Genomic DNA, 23,185 nt, shown 5'->3' on the forward strand with positions numbered 1-23,185 from the left:
CCAGGCTAATGGTGATATTGAACAGGAAGATGATTAAGATGTCACCAGGGAGTTTTAACTGGTCAGCATTAAAATCGTTGGCCATTTGCCTGTATTGTCCTCTTTGGAACTTCATTAACTTTGGTGAGGCTAATGACTCCTGCAGAAGCCTATGAGATAGAAAGCACGGAGGTTATTTTCAACAGAGCTCTAACGCTTCTTAAATGGTTTAAACTCTGCAAGGTCTTCCATGCTGCTCCTTATCATTAGCAATTGATGAAATGCTAGCATATTCACAGATGGAATCAAAAATTTTAAAATATATTTCTGTGAGCAAAGTAAATGTTTTCAATTATGTTTTTTTGCTTCAGACAATACCTGCTTTGACAACTGACGGACCATTTAAACAATGGCAAAAAGATATATTGAAATGTGTATGGCAAGGGGGAAAATTAAATATAATCTGACAACAAGATACAAAGAGGGGAGGAGGAGGAGGGGAGGAGGAGGAGGAGTGCCATTGCCTGATTTCAAATTGTATTTTGCAGTCTGAATGAAAGATTGGATGAGGTTGAGGAACAGGTGAGTTTTGAAGTGAAAAGATCATGACCTGAAGTTTGGGTGGCATGAATACTTATGGCACAAGAACATTAAAATTAATGTGGATTTTAAAAATTGTTTTGTTAGATATGTTAAGAATATGGAATAGATATTCCGTAAGAATTCCATAGAAGAAACACAGCAAAGGTCTCTCCCTTGGGGAGTCCCTCAGGGGTCAATCCTCTCTCCCCTCCTGTTTAATATCTACATGAAACCGCTAGGTGACATCATCCAAGGGCACAGGGTGAGTTGCCACCAGTATGCTGATGATACTCAGCTATACATCTCCACCCCGTGTCCAATCAGTGAAGCAGTGGAAGTGATGTGCCGGTGTCTGGAGGCTGTTAGCAGTGAAGGGCTACCAAAATTTTTACTACCACACTGTGGATGTGGTTTATGGAGGATGCCCTGCATTTTCTTTCAACATCTTTCAGTGCAAATTGGGTGCTCTGGGGTGGAGCTCCATTTTCGGTACCCCACTGCCCATGTTTCTCCAGCACTCCGCGGACTGCGCTGGCTGCCTATTGGTTTCCAGACCTGATTCAAAGTGTTGGTTATGACCTATAAAGCCCTATATGGCAAGGCACCAGATTACTTATGCGACCGCCTTCTACCGCATGAATCCCAGCGTCCGGTTAGGTCCCAAAGAGTCAGCCTTCTCCAGGTCCCATCAACTAGACAATGTCGCTTGGCAGGTCCTAGGGGAAGAGCCTTCTCTATGGGGGCCCCGGCCCTCTGGAATCAGCTCCCCCTGGAGATTCGCACTGCCCCCATCCTCCTTGCCTTCTGTAAGAATCTGAAAACTTATTTATGCCACCAGGCTTGGGGTCACTAGTCCCCAGTCTCTGGCCCTTGAATCTGCAGGATGGTTGCAGTGTGTACTTGAATGGATGATTTTCAAATGTTTTACTTTTTAGAATATTTTAAACTAATTATTTATGTTAATTGGATTTAGATGTATTTATATATTGTGTTTTCTATTGATATGTTGTGAACCACCCCGAGTCCACAGAGAGGGACGGCATACAAGTCCAATAAATAAATAAAGACAAATGGATGACATGTAGGGGAATATAAAATTAAATCAAGAGAAGAGCAGAGAGATGTAGTTGTGATTGGTTTTCCATTTATAGTTATTGTATGTATGTATGTACGTATGTATGTATGTATGTACTGTACGTATGTATGTATGTACTATATGTATGTATGTATGTACTGTATGTATGTATGTACTGTATGTATGTACTGTATGTATGTATGTATGTATGTATGTATGTATGTATATATGTATGTTTGTATGTATTTATCAAAAAGTGTACAAGATAATAGGTATGGTATAAACATAAACAAAAGCAAAGTAGTAATAGGTAAATTCAGGGCCGCCATCAGGAATTTTGGGGCCCCATACAGCCTAAGTGTCTGCCCCCCCCCCCCCGCTGCCATTTTAAAACTACTGCCCCCCAAATCCCGTGCCATGCCCACCATGGCCACACACCCTGGGCAAGCCCTCCCCCGGCCCTCTGAGGTCAAACACAGCCCTGATGTGGCCCTCAATGAAATTGAATTTGACACCCCTGGCCTAGAGGCTAAATCCTATGAACAAGGGCTAAGAGAATGAGTAGGTTTAGCTCAACAAATAGAAAACTGAGGGGGAATATAATAGTAGTTTCCCAATCCTTAAAGGGCTGCCACAGAGCAGATGGCATCTATTTATTCTCCATGCCACCTGAAGGTAGTACAAGAAGCAATGGGCGGAACCTCACCAAGAAGAAATGCAATCTGGAAATAAGGAAAAACTTGGGACTGGGCGGCATAGAAATAAATAAGTAAGTAGGTAGGTAGGTAGGTAGGTAGGTAGGTAGGTAGGTGAGTGAGTGAGTGAATGAATGAATAAATGAATAAATAAATAAATAAATAAATCCCTTCTTTTTTATTAAAAGAAATTACTAATTTAAAAAAACCAAAATCCATTACTATTAAAACTAAAACAACCAGCAAAACAATTAATAAAAACAGGTGAGGGGTGGGGGGGAGGGGGTTCTGTTATTATTTAAGTGCTTTTACCATATGCTTTAAATCAAGAGTCACTTCTCTCTCTGATTCTCTCTCTTTCCTGACATTCTCTGTGAGGCGGATCGGGGGGCCGGGCGGGGAGCAGCAGCGAGTAGCCAGGGGCGCGAGGGGGCTAGAGGCGCGGGGGGGCAGCCACGGCTCCATGCGTGCCCTTGGAAAAGGGTGCATGGGGGGCGTTTTGGGGGGTGCAGGCGTGCGCAGCCTACAGGGAACACTGCTGGGCACAATGACTGCTGCAGGCGCCAGGGGGCCGGCACACGGTGGGGGGCCAAAACCGCCCCCCCATTTTTCAATTTGGCCGGGCCCCTGACGCCAGTAGCAGTAATACTGGCCTATCGGCGGCCCTGGGTAAATTTGTACAATAGGACAGTAGGACAGTGGTGGTAGGCACAATGGTGTGCTTATGCACGCCCCTTACAGACCTCTTAGGAATGGCGTGAAGTCAATTGTAGGTAGTCTAAGGTTAAAGTTTTTGGGGTTTGGAGAAGAAACCATAGAATCATTGTGCATTCCAGACATTGGTCACTCTATTGCTGAAGTCGTGTTTTCTGCAGTCGAGTTTGGAGCAGTTTACACTAATTTTGAATTTATGTGCTCATGTTTTCAGAAAGATTCCAAATAGAAGATAAATTTTGAAATACAGTTGTGTACCAGTGTTGAACATGCAATTGCCAAAATAGCAATAACATTTAGACTTATATACGGCTTCACAGTGCTTTACAGCCCTCTCTAAGCGGCTTACAGAGAGAGTCAGCATCTTGCCCCCAACAATCTGAGTCCACATTTTACCCACCTTGGAAAGATGGAAGGCTGAGTCCATCTTGAGCCTACTGAGGTTCAATCTGCCCAACTGCTGGCAGCCGGTGATAAGCAGAAGTAGCTTGCAGTATTGCACTCCAACCATTGCACCATTGAGGTTCTTATATGTATAAACTTTTGTTTAAAATGTATAAACGTTTTATACATTTTTATACATTTAATACATTTAAATGTATAAAATGAATACACTTGTATACATAAAAAATATAAAAATGTATACATTTGTATACATTTGTTTAAAATGTATAAACCTTTGTTGAAATTTGAACCAAAAGAAGAATGGGTTACAGAATGTATGATAAAATGAGCTAAGAGTTTTGGCTGCAATATACAGATGGATCAGTGGGGGGAAATGTCATTAAAAGGGTTCAAATTTATATAGTCATAGAACATAGAATACCAGAGTTGGAAGGGACCTTGTAAATCGTGTAGTCCAACCACTTACTTATGCTGGAGACCCTATTCCAGGGGGTCCCCAAACCTGGCAACTTTAAGACTTGTGGACTTCAACTCCCAGTCTTAAAGTTGCCAAGTTTGAAGACCTCTGCCCTATACCATTTCTGGACAATTGGTTGGTTGGTTGGTTGGTTGGTTGGTTGGTTGGTTGGTTGGTTGGTTGGTTGGTTGGTTGGTTGGTTGGTTGATTCATTTATTCATTTATTCATTCATTCATTCATTTATTTATTTATTCATTTATTTATTCATTTATTCATTCATTCATTTGTCCAATACACAATACATATGGGAGAGAATAGACATGAAGTAATATATATAAAGATAATATGTAAAAATAGAGGATAAGATTTATGAAAGGAAGAAAATATATATAATATGAGATAAAGGAAAGACAATTGGACAGGGGATGAAAGGCACACTAGTGCACTTATGTACGCCCCTTACTGACCTCTTAGGAACCTGGAGAGGTCAATCGTGGATAGTCTAAGGGAGAAATGTTGGGGGTTAGGGGTTGACACTATTGAGTCCGGTAATGAGTTCCATGCTTCGACAACTCAATTGTTAAAGTCATATTTCTTACAGTCAAGTTTGGAGCGGTTAACATTAAGTTTGAATCTGTTGCGTGCTCTTGTGTTGTTGCGGTTGAAGCTGAAGTAGTCATTGACCGATAGGACGTTGCAGCATATGATCTTGTGGGCAATACTTAAATCGTGTTTTAGGTGCCGTAGTTCTAAGCTTTCTAGACCCAGATTGTTAGTGTATTTTCGTAGGGTACAGTATTCTGTTTCGAGTGGAGGAGTGAAGGGCTCTTCTGGTGAAATATCTTTGGACGTTTTCAAGGGTGTTGATATCCGAGATGTGGTATGGGTTCCAGACAGATGAGCTGTATTCAAGGATGGGTCTGGCAAAAGTTTTGTAGGCTCTCTTCTCAAAAGTCTCCTGTGAGGGAGCACTTGCAACTTCTGGAGGCAACTTCTGTTCCACTGCAATTCTTCTCACTGATCTGAAATTCCTCCTTAATACTAGGTTGGATCTAGGTTGGATCTCTCTTTATTAAGTTTCTTTCAGTTACCTCTTGTCTGGCCCGTGGGTGCTTTGGAAAAAAGGTCAGTCCCCTCTTCTCTGTGACAGTGTCAAAGTTCCAGGTAACATCCAAATTTAAATCACAGTCCAAGTCAAAGCATTCCTAAAAATTCCAATTTATTTCCAATTCTAATTCCAAATTCCAATTTATTTCCGGAGTCATCCTGGCACCTCCACCGAGGAACCCAAATCTGAGCTTCCCACCCAGTTTAAATTTCACATGGCTTGCCCCCCACCCACCAACTTTGCCCAACCAGGTTGTCACAGCATGGCAACTTCTTCTTCCACTTCCGCCCAGGTGATGGACATATAATGGCCTTGAACTTCCCGAAAGAATCCTTGTGGCTGCATCTGTTCCCTCATGAAAATCACCTCTCCCAAGTTCCTATTAACCCCAGGTCTTCTACAGATAGTGGGGCAAGCCATTAATTTTCTACCAACCTCTGCACTGGCTTGACAGACAGTATGTCTAAGAGTCAGGGTGGTGCAGCAAGTAGAGTGCTGTACTGCAGACCACTGAAGCTGATTGTAGATCTGCAAGTTAGCGGTTCAAATCTCATCACTGGCTCAAGGTTGACTCAGCCTTCCATCCTTCCAAGGTGGGGAAAATGAGGACCAGGATTGTGGGGTTGTGGCTTTCTTAAAAAGTGCTATGGCTAACATGTTGTAAGCTGCCCTGAGTCTAAGGAGAAGGGCGGCATAAAAATCAAATAGATAGATAGATAGATAGATAGATAGATAGATGGATGGATGGATGGATGGATGGATGGATGGATGGATGGATGGATGGAGAGAGAGATTAGCAGAAGTGGCTAGAACTTCACTCTACTTCTGCTCCAGCCCTCACCCTCCATGAAGACACCAGTGGCAAATACACACCAATTGTGGTGTCATCCCAGAAGGTTTTAAAGGTTGGGCAGGAAAGTTTGACCTTTTAGCCATAACTCAGGTTTGGGGGGCCAGTCTTGGGAGCAAAACTTTGAGTTTAATTCATGTGCTACCAAAAGAATTGCTCAGGGTGTGGGGTGGGGCATTGACCAAAGGTCCATTCCTGCTTTCTCCTCTGGAGAAGAGGAGCCCTGGTTGCCTCACTTTCTGTGCACCCACAAGCCAAGGTAGGTTCAATAGAGACAAGTCCATGGCTGACTTTCAAAGAGCTTTGTGGAGGAGGAGGGAGTGGTGCCACAGGAAGAGCCTTCGATAAATGTTGCCCCACAAAGATTATCAGCAATGTTTGCAGAATTCATGTTTGTCTGGTTAGCAGTACTACCAAGGCCTGAAGATGACAGAAGACATTCCCCAGCACTTGCAAATAAACTTGTAGGCAAATTACAACCCACGCCAACCTTTCTCTGTTGGAGAATCCATAATTCATAAGTCCATAATTAAAATTTATTTGATAAAATAAATCTTATTTCTCACTGTGTTATGGAGAAGCATGTTTAAATTATGACTCTGTTTATCAAATGATCATCCAATGCAGCTCCTTTAATGACTTAGAGTATAATATGTCATATCATGAGTTGGGAATTAGTAACTGGGTGATACAGTGACAAATCATTCCCCAGTGGGGGGAAAGGAAATATATTTTAATATTTTTGACTAATTAATCTCCACGAAAGTAAATCCTGCCTAGAAGAAGGGAAAGAATTATTAAACATTATTATTAGGCAGTGGGGTAGATCAAAGTTTCAGGCTGCTGATTGCATTAGAAAACTTGAAACCAGGTGATGGGTACAGTAACAAAATGGCTATCAGAATGCAGTGTTTCTCAATTATTTTCTGTTATGCCTCCCCTAGGAAGAAGTCTTCGGAGAGGGGCGGCATACAAATCTAATAAATTATTACTATTACTATTACTGTTATGTCTCTGTAAGCCGTTTCTAAACTAAACGCTGATTGGCTAAGATGCGGCATGTCAAATAAACTTGCCGCCAAATTCAATGAACTGTCAAACTGTTTCCCGCTTTCCCAAAGAGCCGCGGTCTCGAGCCATTGTCTCTGTTGGAGACAGAGAGTTGAGCTGAACACTTCTACTTTCACTGCTAATAAAAGAGCTGATTATTAGCCTGTGGTCTCCAGTCTCCTGATTTAACAGTGGCAACGAGGGTGCCCAACCTATGCATCCCCGATGGCCTCCTCCATGGCACAAGCACCAGCCTTCTTCAACCCCGATCAAGACACTTGGATGACCTATATGTCCAAATTCAGAATATTTCTTCAAGCAAGCAACCTCCAAGACGCTTCCGATGACAGAAAGCGTGCTATCTTCTTGAACTACTGTTGCCCTGCAATCTACAGCCTTTTCACCACACTGGTCGAGCCCGACACTGTGGAGACTGTTGCCTGGATGGCACTTCAGGAGAAGCTGGCTACCCATTTCCAGCTCACCACTCCAGCCCGTGTCAGCCGAAACCAATTCGCTATTACTACTACTACTGCTACTGCTACTGCTACTGCTACTGCTACTATTACTATTACTACAGTGATACCTCGTCTTACAAACTTAATTGGTTCCGGGATGAGGTTCTTAAGGTGAAAAGTTTGTAAGACGAAACAATGTTTCCCATAGGAATCAATGGAAAAGCAATTAATGCGTGCAAGCCCAAAATTCACCCCTTTTGCCAGCCAAAGCGCCCATTTTTGCGCTGCTGGGATTCCCCTGAGGCTCCCTGCCATGGGAAACCCCACCTCCAGACTTCCGTGTTTTTGCGATGCTGCAGGGGAATCCCAGCAGGGGAATCCCAGTATCGCAAAAACGAGTGCTTCACTGGCAATGGAAGTCCGGAGGTGGGGTTTTCCAGCCAAGGGAGCCCCAGTGAAATCGCAGCATCAGAAAAACACCGAAGTCCTCAAAACCCCACCTCCAGACCTCTGTGTTTTTGCAATGCTGCAATTTCACTGAGGCTCCCCTCACTTAGGAGGTGAAAAACGGGTGCTTCGCTGGCAACCAAAGTCCAGAGGCAGGGCATCCCAGCGGTGGCGGTGGGTTTGTAAGGTGAAAATAGTTTGTAAGAAGAGGCAAAAAAATCTTAAACCCTGGGTTTGTATCTCGAAAAGTTTGTATGACAAGGCGTTTGTAAGACAAGGCATCACTGTATTACTATTACTATTACATGTAAACATTTTGTGTGCTCCCAAATCTCCACCAGGATGATGGTTTGCAATATTCAGCACGTTTTTGCTGAAAAACCTCAAGCGGCTTATCAACATAATTGGGGTGTAATGTGTTTAAGTGGCGCCTTACTTTATTTGGCTTCATGCTGTCCGCTGCCAACATTTTTAGACACAGCCAACATCCCGGTTTTTCCTCGACTCCCACCGTAGTCCCAGTGAAATCAAGCACTATATACGCTTCATCATATTTGCTCATCTTAGCTTTCAGGAGACTTAGGTTTGTCACATTATCTCCGCCTCTTTCTTTCTTTCTTTCTTTCTTTCTTTCTTTCTTTCTTTCTTTCACGATTTATTTATTTATTTATTAGATTTCTATGCCGCCCTTCTCGAGGCGACTCAGGGCGGTGTACAGCATTAAATATAACAATATATACGAAATCTAATAACTATAGAATATGAAAATTTACTAAAACATTTTAAAAGACCCTGTGTACACTCACACACGTTACTCCTTTCTTTTCATCCCTATTAAATATTTATTTATTTATTTATTTGCTTGTTTGTTTGTTTGTTTATTTATTTATTTATTTATTTATTATTTAGATTTGTATGCCGCCCCTCTCCGCATTGTGTCCCTTAAGGTTTGTTATATGCATCTCATATCTCCTACACTGTGCTGTGTGCTATTATTCGAGGCAAAAAACCCCAACCCTACTCCCGGTGGCAAAAAAAAAAAGCATGTTACCTGGGGTCACGCGATTCCCCCCCAGGCATCTCTCTGTGCCCCCCCTCCAGGGGAGCCTGCCCCACTATTTGAGAAACACTACCTTAGGGTCAGCTCCTCGAGGCAGGCAGCCCCATAGGGTGAGTAGAATTATGTTGAGGGGGATGGTCTTAGCCACAGAATTTTATAAATCCCAGTGAGCTAATTCTCACCCATCCAGAAAATGACAGAGGGACGGTTAACGTCTCCTCTTAATAGTACCTCTGTTTTGGAACTTTATTATGAGAATATGCAGGAATGGACAAAGTTTCCTAATTGTCACCTGGTTAAAGAATTTATAGTCCTGAAGAGTTCACCCTCTTTTCCCCTTAAAGCAGTGGTTCTCAACCTTTCTAATGCCGCGCCCCCTTAATAGAGTTCCTCATGTTGTGGTGACCCCCAACCATAAGTCTAGCACCAATTCTCCCAACAGAGCTTTAAGCTGATTGGCAGGAAGGTCAGAGGGACACCCCCACTGTAAATACCTGATTGGTCGAATTGTAAAAATATGTTCCAAGGCACCAGAACAGAAGCTTTAGTTGCAAACGCCAAGGGAAATTTGTATTTTCTAAAGGTCTTCGGCGACCCCTGTGAAATGGTCGTTCAACCCCCAAAGGGGTCCCGACCCCCAGGTTGAAAACCACTGCCTTAAAGCATCTCTCTGGAGTAGATGCTGGAGAATTGGAAGGGAGAATAAATTCTCTTTTTAAAATTGTCATCCAGAAATTCTTTCCACCAGCCCCACTCAAGTAGACACGGGGAAATCTGACTCTTGGGTGGAATTCCTGTTTCTAAATCACATGGCTAGTTGCTTCCTTCTTCTTAAAGACATACCCAACGTCTGAGTGTTGATCCAGGAAAGGAGGAGAGCCACCCTGTTGGAGCAGCTTATGGGGAAGGGAAGACTCAACTTCTTAAAATCATTTAGGGGAATTGGGGAGAAATGATTCATTGCTCTCAGACCAAATTGGGTTCTGTCCTTGAGGCATTGAAGGGCTGCAAAAAAATTTACTACCACACTGTGGGCTTGGCTTATTTTGTGGGTGGGGCTTGCTGGCCATGTGACCAGGTGGGAGTGACTTCATGATCATGTGACTGGGGTGGCTTAAAGGTTATGTGACTGGCTTAAAGGTGGATAACTTGACATCACTCACGTCAAGGGTTAGGGTTAGGGTGCCTGGCCTCTCCTTGCCTCAAAGAGATACAATTTCCCTATCTATTTACTATTACTGAACATCCAAACTATACTTTTTAATTCTATGTATACATGCCATAGGTGTACATACATATTACACACAGGCACATGAAAAAAATATATACATTATCTACTATATAAACTGTATGTGTATGTACACACACACGCACACACAGATCTTCTAAAATTATACACATTCAATGTCATTTACTGCAATAGGAAAAACAGACCCAGAGCCCAGAAGGGGAAAAAAAGAAAAAAAAATCAAAAATTTTCTACTGGTTCTGCGTACCTGACTGTACCTGTAGGAGCCCATCACTGCCCAGCTGTCACTAGTGTCGCCATTGTTTTGAGTTGGAATCTTTGGCCTGGCACAAGTAGGAAAGTACTGTGGCAATTAGGGAGGGAAGTTTGCATGAGAGGAAAAGATACTAGCCACAACACATTCTTTTTCAGAGATTCAAGGTCAGCTTTTGTTCAGCACCAGCTGGACATCCAGGGGAGGATTGTGAACATTGAGAGAACCAGAGTGATCCACATGATGAACTTGTGGGTGTGGGGACAAGGGAAGAACCTTAGCCTGGGTCAGGGGTGGGCTACTGCCCAGATGGGGGGTGAATGCAGTGGGGTAGCAAAAATGGAGCTCCACCCCAGAGCACCCAATTTGCACTGAAAGATGTTGAAATAAAATGCAGAGCATCCTGCATAAGCCATGGGCACAGTGTGATAGTAAAAATGTTGGTAGCCCTTCACTGACCTGGGTGGAGAACTGTAGGAAAGGTTAGTATCAGGTTGCCTACAGTTAATAAATTGGAACTTGGGAGAAGTTATTTCTTGGATGTTATTTGGAATACTGACAAAGGATAATGTAAAATCTCCATTCCCTCCCCACTCCAGGGGAAGGATAAAGCAAAATCCTCATTTCCCTCCTGATCAGCTGAGACTCGAGAGACAGAGAATAGATGGGAACCAGTCAGAGGTGGTATTTACTGGTTCTCCAAACTACAGTGGTACCTCCACTTAAGAACTTAATTTGTTCTGTGACCAGGTTCTTAAGTAGAAACGTTCTTTAAGTAGAAACAATTTTTCCCATAGGAATCAATGTAAAAGCAAATAATACGTGCAAACCCATTAGGAAAGAAATAAAAGCTTGGAATTTGGGTGGGAGGAGGAGGAGGAATTGAATTGAATTGAGTTTATTAGATTTATATGCCGCCCCTCTCCGAAGACTCGGGGTGGCTCACAACAAGACAGAAATACAATACAAATCTAACGTTAAAATTGAAACTAAATTAAAATAATGTATAAAAAAACCCATTAACTACACAGTCATACACACTCGATCCAGCTGATCAATATAGAAGTAAGAGAAAAAGGGGGGGAGGTAAATCCCCCTATGTCTGGCGGTAGAGATGGGTCTTTAGCATTTTGCAGAAAGCAAGGAGGGTGGGGCAGTTTGAATCTCCAGAGAATGCTGGCTGGGGAATTCTGGGAGTTGAAGTCCAAATATCTTCAATTTGCCAAGGTTGGGAAACACTGGTTTAGTCGACAGGACCCAGAGAAGGCCAACTCTCTGGTACCTAATCGGTCACTGGGATTCGTGCGGCAGCAGGCACGAAGGAAGAAGATGAGGACGGTCGTTGCCGAAGGAAGAAGGTGAGGTTAGGGGAATCCAAAAAATCCAAAACAAAAGAGGGACTCTAAATCAGCGAGGAGGAGCACACGCCTCCCATACACCCGGCACGAGGCTGCCTCCCATACACTGCACCAAAGAGAGAAACCCAGGGGGAATGGCAAGAAACTGGCCGGGCCTTTGTGCCGCTCTCAAATTTCCTGGGAAATTTTTCCGGGCTCAGGTTCTTAAGTAGAAACAAAAAAATCTTGAACACCCGGTTCTTATCTAGAAAAGTTCTTAAGTAGAGGTACCACTGTACTGAAAATTTCTCCAGAACAGAACCTGCTGAATCGCAGCTCTGCAGCTGTGACTAGGAGCCTGTTTGCATAACTGCCAGCATTCCTAAGCCTGACATGAAGAGCAGTTTGAGTTAAAGATATTTTGTCTTTTAAAATAATAATAATAATATCACGCACAGGAGATACCAAATTGATCTCAGCGTATAAGAACAAGGTAAAAAGAGGGGAGACATGGAATAACTCAAAAAGATAAATAAAATATATCTCTGCTGTGCTGGACATATTTGATTATCTCCTTTGAAAACTGAGCTCTCAGCAGGAGTTGTGAGACATTTTTCACAAAGCAAATGTGCTGTCAAGCATGTATGGATTTCCTCCAAGAGACTTCCAGTCATGATCCTCACAGAAGCTTTCAAATGGAGCGTATAAATACGACAGGGAGGTGAACAGAGATCCATCAAGGTACAAAAGAGCGCCAATCAAGGGAGGTGCCAGTTATAGGAGATTTCAAGGTCCCTTCCCGCCATGGAACTCCGAGCAGCACCCAGATAATGAGGGGAAGGAGGAAGAGAAAGAGAAAGAGGAAGAATAGGAGTGAGGAATAGGAAGAGGACAAAGAGGAGGAGAGAGGAGGAAGAGGAGGAAGAGGAGCAGGGGTAGGAGAACAATGAGGAAGGAAGGAGGAGGAGGAGGACTTCAGTCACCTTCAGTTACATTCTCTTTTTCCTTTTCCAACATTTTAAATTGCCACCAGAATTGAGCCAGATCCTCTGCAACAATCAAGAGCCTGGGATTTTAGAAGGACCCTGGAGCTTGACAATAGCACAGCAACGCTGCATGCCTTTCTTTTTATGCAAGATGTAACCCCCTCCCACCGCCTTGTTGTACAAGAAAATGGAGAGGAAAACAATTTGGAAGATTGTTGTGGGAAGCTCGTTTCCCTGAATGAAGGGCCGTTTTGAAAGGATGCCTGCCCGCAAAGTTTGTGGAGGCTCCAAGGTGAGGTTTACAAGGGACCGAGCTAGTCAGGGAGATGGAAGAGGTAATAGCCGGGTGAATAACACAATGTTCGTTTAAGTCACTGACGATAATTAGGATGAGCAATTGCCTGGCATCCTTTCAAATTTACCCCGTTTGGTCTCTAGAGGTCTGACAACCCAGCCTGCATCCGGGCTCACTGCCAAGAGCAAAACTGGAAAAAATGACCCCCTTGAAGAATGAGGGAAGGGATGCAGAGTGGCCGACCTTGAGCGAAACCCACAAGGTTCTCCTCTGGCTGACCCAGCTCCTCTCGCCTCTCCACCTGGGCTGAGGATACGGAAGGCCGGATCTCTACTCCTGCTGCCCAGAAGGGGACGAGAGCTTCCCTTCCGAATTTGAGGGGCTAAGAAGGCACCCCTCGAGCCTGAAGCCTGTACAACCGATTTAGTTAGTTAGTTAGTTAGTTAGTTAGCTAGCTAGCTAGCTAGCTAGCTAGCTAGCTAGCTAGCTAGCTAGTTAGTTAGTTAGTTAGTTAGTTAGTTAGTTAGTTAGTTAGTTAGTTCATCCAAAATATAATGAGGGTTACAGAGATTATATAATATGTACTGTATATACAGTACAGTGATACCTTGTCTTACGAACCCCTCATCATACGAATTTTTCAAGATACAAACCTGGGGTTTAAGATTTTTTTTGCCTCTTCTTCCAAACTATTTTCACCTTACGAACCCGCCACCACCGCTGAGATGCCCCAACTCTAGACTTCCATTGCCAGCGGAAGTGCCCATTTTTGCACTGGTGGGATTCCCCTGCAGCATCGCAAAATCCAGAGGTGAGGTTTCCCATGGAGGGGAGCCTCAGGGGATTCCCACCAGCATGAAAATGGGTGCTTCGGCTGGCAAAAGGGGTGAATTTTGGGCTTGCACACATTAATTGCTTTTCCATTGATTCCTATGGGAAAAAATGTTTCATCTTATGAACTTTTCACCATACGAACCTCGTCCTGGAACCAATTAAGTTCGTAAGATAAGGTATCACTGTATATTGATATATAGTAAAATATATCAATGAAAGTATATGAGGAAAGATGTAGGAATAAAATAAATCGATGAAAGAGTAGAGGAAAAGATATAGGACTAAAGAGAAAGATATATAATGAAATTAAGGAGAGACAATAGGACAGGAGATGGAAGGCACACTTATGCACACCCACAGGGTTGGCCTCAGGGATGGGCATGAAGTGGAACAGCGTCGAACACCGTTCCACCGGCGGAAATGGAGCTGCGCACACAGCTCCATTACTGCCGGGTGTGCACATTCTGTGTACACACAACCGGCACGATTTGGATAAAAATTACCAGGGTTTTTTGCTTCTGCGTATGTGCAGAAACAAAAAAACCCAGCAATTTTTGCTCTCAGAAGGAATTCCACACTAGATTTCAGCTGCTGCACATGCACAGCAACCGAATCTCACTGCGGTGCCTAGAGTGGCAGCTGGAGCCAACAGCAACAGTGGCTGTCCGAGCACTGGACATGCAGCCTCCTCTGTACTCTCCCGTGCCGGAGGTATCTCTCAGCACACGCGGCAATGGTGCCCCGAATGATTTGTGGCCTTTGGGAGCAGCACTGTGCTCCTGAAGGCCATGACTTGTTTGGGACACCATTGCCGTGCTGAGAGATGCCTGCAGCATGGGAGAGCACAGAGGAGGCCACATGGCTAGAGCTCGAGGCTGCCCGGCTTGCTCCCCACATGGGCCAGGAAATAGTGCAAGCACCGAAGTGAGATGCACAAGGTAAGGGCCGTGCCACAGCCACTTGCACACCCATAGTTTCAGAACTCTTCTACAGATCCAGGGATGGACAGCAGGCAGGACGGGGTGGAACGCAGTTCCACTGGTGGAAATGAAGATGTGTGGCACGCTCCAGCTGATTGGCAGCTGTCACTTCCTGGATTATTGGTCTCGGCTTGGCTCTGCTTTTTTTCCCTCCTGTTGCTGCTGTGTTTGCGCTCCTTGCTTTTTTCCTTTTTCCTCCTTCCTGGCCTCGGACGAGCTTCCCTCTCTCCTGCCCAGCTCCCCTGCAGCCTCACGTGGCCACTTCCCACCTGAGGTGCAAGCAGCTGTGGGTGGAAGCGACGCTGGCAGCATTTATGCTTCTGGCAGCACCTGTTCACCTACCTACCCAGCTTGAAGGAGGGAGGGGCAGCCCAGGAAGGAGAGCGCAGGAAACGCAAAGCAAATTGTCACCCCAGCGAGCGACACTGGTGAGGTTGTAAGTCGAGGACTTAACATTTCACTTGAACGATGATGATCGCTGAAGCCACTCCCACCTGGTCACATGGCTAGCAAGCCACTCCTACCACATAACCATTAAGCCACACCCACAAATAAGCCACACCCACAGTGTGGCAGTAAAAATTTTGCCTGCCCATTACTGTACAGACCTCAATTTGTCCATTAGAGATCTGACCTACAATAATTGTCTAAGGAGAATCCACTCTCAATCCTCTCTTCAGGGACTTCTTAGATGCTGCTCAAGCCTCCCCTTACAAGTGCCTTCCGTTCTTCACTCGTGCTCACTCCATCACCCCTTCCTCTAAACCTCTGCCTCCCCTTTGGGGCTTCCCAGTCTTCACCAGTTTCCTTCAGGAATCCTGACATTTTCTCAGGGGGAATTTAACTTTCTCTGTCAGTGCCCATACAAAATGATTCTTTTTTTGCAAATCATCAGCCTAGCTGCAACATGCATGCAAATTTGCCACATCCAAGGCCAGTGGCCGCTTCTACCTGGCATTTACAATTTGTTATATTTGCATGACCTGCCTTCTTCTTTACAAAGGATTAAAAAAATACCCACTGTATTTGCAAACATTTGTTAAACAAGGTAGCTTGTTTTAACTGATCCATGTATTATCTTCCGCAAGCATGTTTTTGCACTGGGACAAAGTCAGGAGTAACGAGGAAGGTTCAAGGATGCTTAGGGCTGCAAGGGTTAGGGCCCCTGGCAATTCCCCTATCTATTTACTGTTACTGTTACTGTTATTGAACATTAATTAATTAATTAATTAATTAATTAATTAATTAATGCACTTATTAGATTTCTGTGCTGCCCTTCTCGAGGCGACTCAGGGCAGTAAGAGCTGGGGTGCCTGGCCTCTTCTCGCCTCAAAGAGATATATTTCCCTATCTATTTACTCTTACTGAACATCCAAAATATACTATTTAATTCTATGTATATATGCCATATGTGTACATACATATTACATGCAGGCACACAAAAATATACATTATCTACTATATAAACTGCATATGTATGTAGACACACACAAACGCATGCGCAGCTCTTCTAAAATTATACACATTTAGCCTCATTTACAGCGATAGGAGAAACATACCCAGAGCCCAGAAGGGGAAAAAAGAAAAAAAATAGATTTTTTTTCTACCGGTTCTATGTACCTGATCATGCCGGTAGGAGTCCATCACTTTGTGTGTGAGAGAGAAAGAGAGACAGACAGAGGGACAGAGCCAAAGAGAGACAGAGAAAGAGAAAGAGAGACAGAGACACAGACACAGAGGGAGACAAAGAGAGAGAGAGAGAGGACATCCTGCCTGTCAAAGACTACTTCAGCTTCAACCACAACAACGCAAGAGCCCACAACAGATTCAAGCTTAATATTAACCGCTCCAAACTTGACTGTAAAAAATACGACTTTAGTAATCGAGTTGTCGAAGCGTGAAATTCACTATTGGACTCTGTAGTATCATCCCCTAACCCCCAACACTTTACCCTTAGACTATCCATAGTTGACCTCTCCAAGTTCTTAAGAGGTCAGTAAGGGACGTACATAAGTGCACTAGAGTGCCCTCCATCCCCTGTCCTATTGTCTCTCCCATATCTCATATATCTTCTCTTCTATCCCTATATCTTTTTCTGCTATTCTCTCATAGTTATATTTTACTCCTTTATTTTCTCCTCTATTCTCCCTTTAATACATTCTACCTGGTTATATTCTCTATAACCCTCATTGTGTATTATTGTGTATTGGGCAAAACAAACAAACAAATAAAGGATGGGGAGACAAAGAGAGTGCCTTCTGGGCAAGTTTATTTTGAGAAATTCTTTTTCAGACCTTCTGCTTTTCAGGGCTGAGCTGTCAATCTTCCTTCCTTCCTGGTCATTGCTCTCTCCCTCTTCCCCAGGCCAGGCCTGCTTGCATTCATATGACCACATCCTGCAACATCTGCCCCGTTTCCATGCTTGGTCATGCTCTTCTTCATCCTATCCCTGCAGTTTTCCTCCAGAAACGGGAAATCTCAGGTTTTGCAGGAGAGCTCCTGGAGAGAGCTGGAGGTATACTCAGGGGCTACTCAAGGTGTTAGAACTTGCCTAGGTTAATTATGTTCAGATATCCCATGTAAACCCAGGTGTAGCCACAGTTTTATTAGATGTGGAAAAGCAAAAAAGAAAAACCAAAGCCATTCCCAGATTGCATTTGTTTTACACTGCTCCAGGGACATCTCTTGTAACTTTACTCTCAACTCGACCTGCTATTTTTCAGACCGTACCTGAGATACTCTGCTTTTTCATTTCCTTCTCTTCACAACTGAGTCTCCAGTTACCTTGGCCAGAATCCTTTTCTCTTAGAAGATAAAAATTCAGGTAACTTGATCTTTTGATTGCATTCATCTTCCAATAGATCCTTTGAGTCTCCTTACATAAGGAATGCTGTGTCCATACCATGTATTTTATTTATTTTATTTATTTATTCTATTTTCATGCCGCCCTTCTCCTTAGACTTAGGACAGCTTACAACATGTTAGCAATAGCACTTTTTAACCGAGCCAGCTTATTGCCCCCAAAATCCGGGTCCTCATTTTCCCCACCTTGGAAGGATGGAAGGCTGAGTCAACCTTGAGCTGGTGATGAGATTTGAACCACTGACCTGCAGATCTACAGTCAGCTTCAGTGGCCTGAAGTATAGACTCTACCTGCTGCGCCACCCCGGCTCATGTACAGAAGGAGTGTGAGTTAAACTCAACCAAGGCAGACCCTATTACGGTACAGAGACAGCAAGTCAACACAATGAGTTTGGAAAGGCCATGTTAAAATCAGTATATATTTAGGGGGGCATTCAATGATGGGTACAGTCAGGTATGCAGAACCGGTAGAAATTTTTTTATTTTTAGTTTCAGTTTTATCCCTTCTGGGCTCTAGGTATGAGCCGCCCCAAGTCTTCGGAGAAGGGCAGCATACAAATCTAGTAAATTATTATTATTATTATTATTATTATTATTATTATTATTAAATAATAATAATAATAATAATATATAATAACAATAACAATAACAATAACAACAACAACAACAACAATAATAATAATAATAATAATAATAATAATAATAATAATAATATGTTTTTCCTATCACCGTAAATGAGGTTGAATGCGTATAATTTTAGAAGAGCTGTTCGTGCGTTTGTGTGTGTACATACACCTACAGTTTGTATAGTAGATAATGTATATTTTTGTGTGCCTGTGTGCAATATGTATGTGCGCATGTGGCATATATACATAGAATTAAATAGTATATTTTGGATGTTCAGTAATAGTCAATAGAGAGGGAAATTGTATCTCTTTGAGGAGAGGAGAGGCCAGGCACCCTAACCCAAACCCTTGACATGAGTGATGTCAAGTTGGCCAACTTTAAGCCAGTCACATGACTTTTAAACCACCCTTGGTCACCTGATTGTCAAGCCACTTCCACCTGGTCACATGGCCAACAATCCACACCCACAAAATAAGTCACGCCCATAGTGTGGTAGTAAAAAAACATTGCAACCCTTCACTGGGGGCAATGTATGCTTCAGTTAATTTGCATTAACATAAAAAGCATATAAATTTTCATTATCTCTCAGTTCAGCTCTTTTTCTGCTCCTGACCTGTGCAGTTCAACTATTCATTTGAAGAAGATCATGCTGCAGGCTCTTAGTTCAAGAAGACTTAAGTAACACATGCTATTTTCTAACTGAAGCTTACAATTTTTTAGTGCAAGAAAGAAACTTCAAAAATACAACACTTGCTTACAAAAATTATCCTTCTACTGCTAATGGTTCTCTCTCCGTGCATTCTTTTCATTGTATTAAACAGCTTGGTTTTCAACCGTTTCTCTGTGATTATCCTGATAGAAATTGGTGGCCATAAATCTTGAGATTTTCACTCCTTTCTCCCTATCTTGGGCTGGTCTCAGCTGGACTGGCAGAAAACCAGCCCTGACGCCAAGGCTGATCCAGGCTTTCATCTTCATCAGATAATCGACTTTGGAATCAAGTCCTCCCACCCTATTGGTCTTTTGTAAGGTCTTAAAAATTCACTTTTGCCGGCAGACCTGGGTTCATTGAGCACTGCCATCTTGCTCTGGCTGATGATATGAGTATATGATTATAGGTAAGATGAATGTGAGTGTTTGGGGTTTTAATAATCCTGGGGTTTTAGTATTAGATTTTATGCTTGTGTTTCTCATGCATTGTATTTTGGTATTTTATTCCTGTTTTCTAAGCCGCCCTGAGCCTACACAGAAGGGCGGCATAGAAATCCAAACAAATAAAATAAATAAATAAGTTGTTGTTGTTGTTGTTGTTGTTGTTGTTGTTGTTGTTATTGTTATTGTTATTGTTGTTGTTGTTGTTGTTGTTGTTATTGTTATTGTTATTGTTGGAAGGGACCTTTCAGGTCATCTAGTCCAACCCCCGGCTGGTGCAGGAGACTCTACATCACACTAGTCCAATAGCAGTCCAGTCTTTTCTTGAAAGTCTCAAGTGTTGGAGCCTTGACCACCTCTGCAGGCAAGCCATTCCACTGGTTGATCACTCTCACCGTCAGAAAGTTCCTCCTTATTTCCAGGTTGAATCTCTACTTGGAAAAGCTTCCATCCGTTGCTCCTTGTCTGGCTCTGTGGCACTTTGGAAAATAATGTGATCCCCCCCCTCCTCCCTGTGGCAGCCTCTCAAGTATTTGGAGACTGCTATCATGTCCTCCCAGGACCTCCTCTTTGGTAGACTATCCATGCTCAGTTCCTGCAACCTTTCCTCCTATGTGTTAGTTTCTAGTCCCTTTATCATTCTGGTTGCTCTCTTCTGCACTTTCTCTAGAGTATCAATGTCTCTTTTGTAGTGTGGTGAGCAAAACTGAATGCAGGACTCTAGGTGTGGCCTAACTAGGTTATTATAGAGTGGTATTAGTACCTCCCTTGTCTTGGAGTGTCTTCCTCTGTTGATGCAGCTCAAGATTGTGTTGGCTTTTTTAGCCGCTGCTGCACATTGTTGGCTCATGTTTAGTTTGTTGTCCACTAAGACTCCAAGATTTAGTTTGTTGTCCACTAAGACTCCAAGATTTAGTTTGTTGTCCACTAAGACTCCAAAATCTCGCTCACATTCACTGCTGTTGGGAGTGTTTTTGCCCAGTTTGTATGTATGTTTTGGGTTTTCCTTGCCTAGGTGTAGGATCCTACTTTTCTCTGTGTTGAGCTTCATTTGTTTGTTTGGCCCATTGCACTAGTCTGTCTAGATCCCTCTGTATCCTGAGCCTATCCTCTCAGAGGGATCTAGACAGACTTTTGCAATGGGCCAAACAAACAAAATAAATAATCTGATTTCATATTTGCGTTAAACCCTGACAGGGACGACCAGGCTAAATATTTGCTAACTTGGTTTCAGGAGCTTAGAAGAAGCAAATAGACTTTCCAAAGTTTAGCTCTGCTCCATATCATCTCCTTCTAATTTTTATAATTAATGTATAAACAGCTAGTTATCAATGGAAGACAAATACCACAAGGTCCAAAACTCTATTTTCTTTTAAATTAGGCAGGAAAGGCTTTTCTTGAGCTGACCTCTCCACTTCACAGCTCCATCTGAGGCAGCTTGCAAGGAAGAGGTCTACCTCTCTGGGTGGAGAGTCCGAAGCCACTCTGATGCTGCAGGAGGAGTGGGAGATTTGAACCCACCCACTCACCCCACTCCTGCTTCTCTGAACAGGGGTCCCAAAGGTCCTGCACTCCCAGAACATCCGTCATACTGCTTGGGGAGTGGACAGATGCCACGGTGTTGGTCATTATCTTTAAAGGCCTACATGGCTTAGGGCCCAAAGTATCTCCAAAACCACCTTCTGCCACATAGCGCCTACAGAGTTGGTCTTCTCCAGGTCCCATCAGCTAAACAGTGTCGGCTGGCGGGTCCACAGGGGAGGGCCTTCTCTGTGGTGGCTCTGACTCTCTGGAACCAGTTACCTCCTGAGATCCTCACTAACCCCACCCTACTGGCTTCTGGAAAGCAGTAAAGACCTGACTTTTCCATCAGGCCTGGGGCCGTTGATCCTATGGTGGTAACCATCGAGATCCTGCCATGAGCGGTAAGCAGGGGTTTAACTGTTGATTCGTAAATTGTTTTTAAACTGTTTTTAGAGGTTTTAGTACTATTATTGGTGTTTTATATTTTCACTGTGAGCCGCCTTAGAATCCTTAGGGCAGTGATGGTGAACCTTTTTTGCTTGGGTGCCAAGGGATAGTGTGTCCCTTGGGCACACAAGGGATAGTGTGTGTGTTTGCGTGCCCACACCCAAAATGCAATGCAATTTTTTTGCCCTCCCTAGGCTTCAGGAAAGCCTCCAGAACAGGTGGATGGCAAAAAAAAGGCCCAACAGACCTACTGGAAACATTCAGGAAGCTTGTCTGAAGCCTGCAGATGGTGAAAAAGGGCCCAATGGGCCTACCAGAAGTTTAGAAATCTCAAGGAGGCTTGCCTGATGCCTGTGGAGGGCAAAAAGGGGCCCAATGGGTCTACTGGAAGTTTAGAAACATTCAGGAGGCTTGCCTGATGCCTGTGGATGGCGAAAAAGGCCCCAATGGGCCTACCGGAAGCTTAGAAACATTCAGGAAGCTTGCCTGATGCCTGTGGAGGGCACAAAAGGGCCCAATGGGTCTACCGGAACTTTATAAACCTTCAGGAGGCTTTCCTGAAGCCTGTGGATGGCGAAAAACAGCTCAATAGGCCTACCAGAAGTTCATTCTGGTAGTCTTTTTGGGTCCGTTTTTCACCATCCACAGATTCCGGAGGCTTTCCTGGAGTCTGGGAAGGGCGAAAACAGCCTCCCCATCCTTCCTGAAGGCTCAAAATCAGCTAGCCACTACACTGGAACTGACATAGGGTAACAACTTGCGTGCCCTCAGATATGGCTTCGAGTGTCACCTGTGGCACACGTGTCATAGGTTCACCATCACGGCCTTAGGGAGTTGGGAGATATAGAAATTGAAGAAATAGATGAATTGAATTAGTTGAATTATTGTATTTCTGATTAATATAAGGCAGTAAGAAATATAATAAATGCATGTATAGAAATTAATAACCAAAATTTTTTTTTTTCGCACCAACCGTATTTGCCACAAGAAAACAAACAAACAAAAGGAATGTGTTTAATGGACTAATATATTAAAGCTTAATTTTAATATTTTTTTCTTTTGTTTTGTAGATGTATTTACATTATTATGTGTTTGTATATTTTTGTGTATTATCTTTTTAAATGTTTAAAACTCAATAAAAACTATTTTTTTAAAAAAAAGAAATTGAAGAAATAAATAATAAATAAATAATAAATAAATAAAGGGTTTAATCCTGATCTCCAACCTCATCCCCTTTTGAGTTAGGCAACTTCTTGAGGGGGGGGGCTTCTTGGCCGGTGTCCCCAACTCAGAGAACAAAAGGCTGCCTGCGTAGCATGAAAACAGCTTCTGCTCCAAGCAGCTCTTCCCAAACAGGAATAGAACTGCCTCGCTCTGCCAAGAACCCAACCTGCATTAATTGGGCCATTTAGTACATGCAGCTGAAGTACTTAACAGTGATTATTATTTAGGAATTTTCACCGTTGCTCTCCACTAGACAAAAACCCAATACAGACTGTCCTCGCTTAGCGACAGCAATTGAGAATGGTTGCTAAGCAAAACATCATGTGACTGGGCTGGACATACATCCCTTCCAATTCTCTGGTTTAGCAAATCACTATAGTCATTAACAGGACTGCCTCCAACCTCATACCTCATTCGGCCAGGAAGTATCTCCAAGTCCTTTCCGCCAAGCAATGTTTGTTAGCATGACCTCGGGGAAGGGCCTTCTCTGTGGTGGCTCCAACCCTATGGAATCAGCTGCCGCCAGACATTCAC

The sequence above is a fragment of the Erythrolamprus reginae genome, chromosome 8 (assembly GCF_031021105.1).
Source record: "Erythrolamprus reginae isolate rEryReg1 chromosome 8, rEryReg1.hap1, whole genome shotgun sequence".
In the NCBI taxonomy this organism is placed as follows: Eukaryota; Metazoa; Chordata; class Lepidosauria; order Squamata; family Dipsadidae; genus Erythrolamprus; species Erythrolamprus reginae.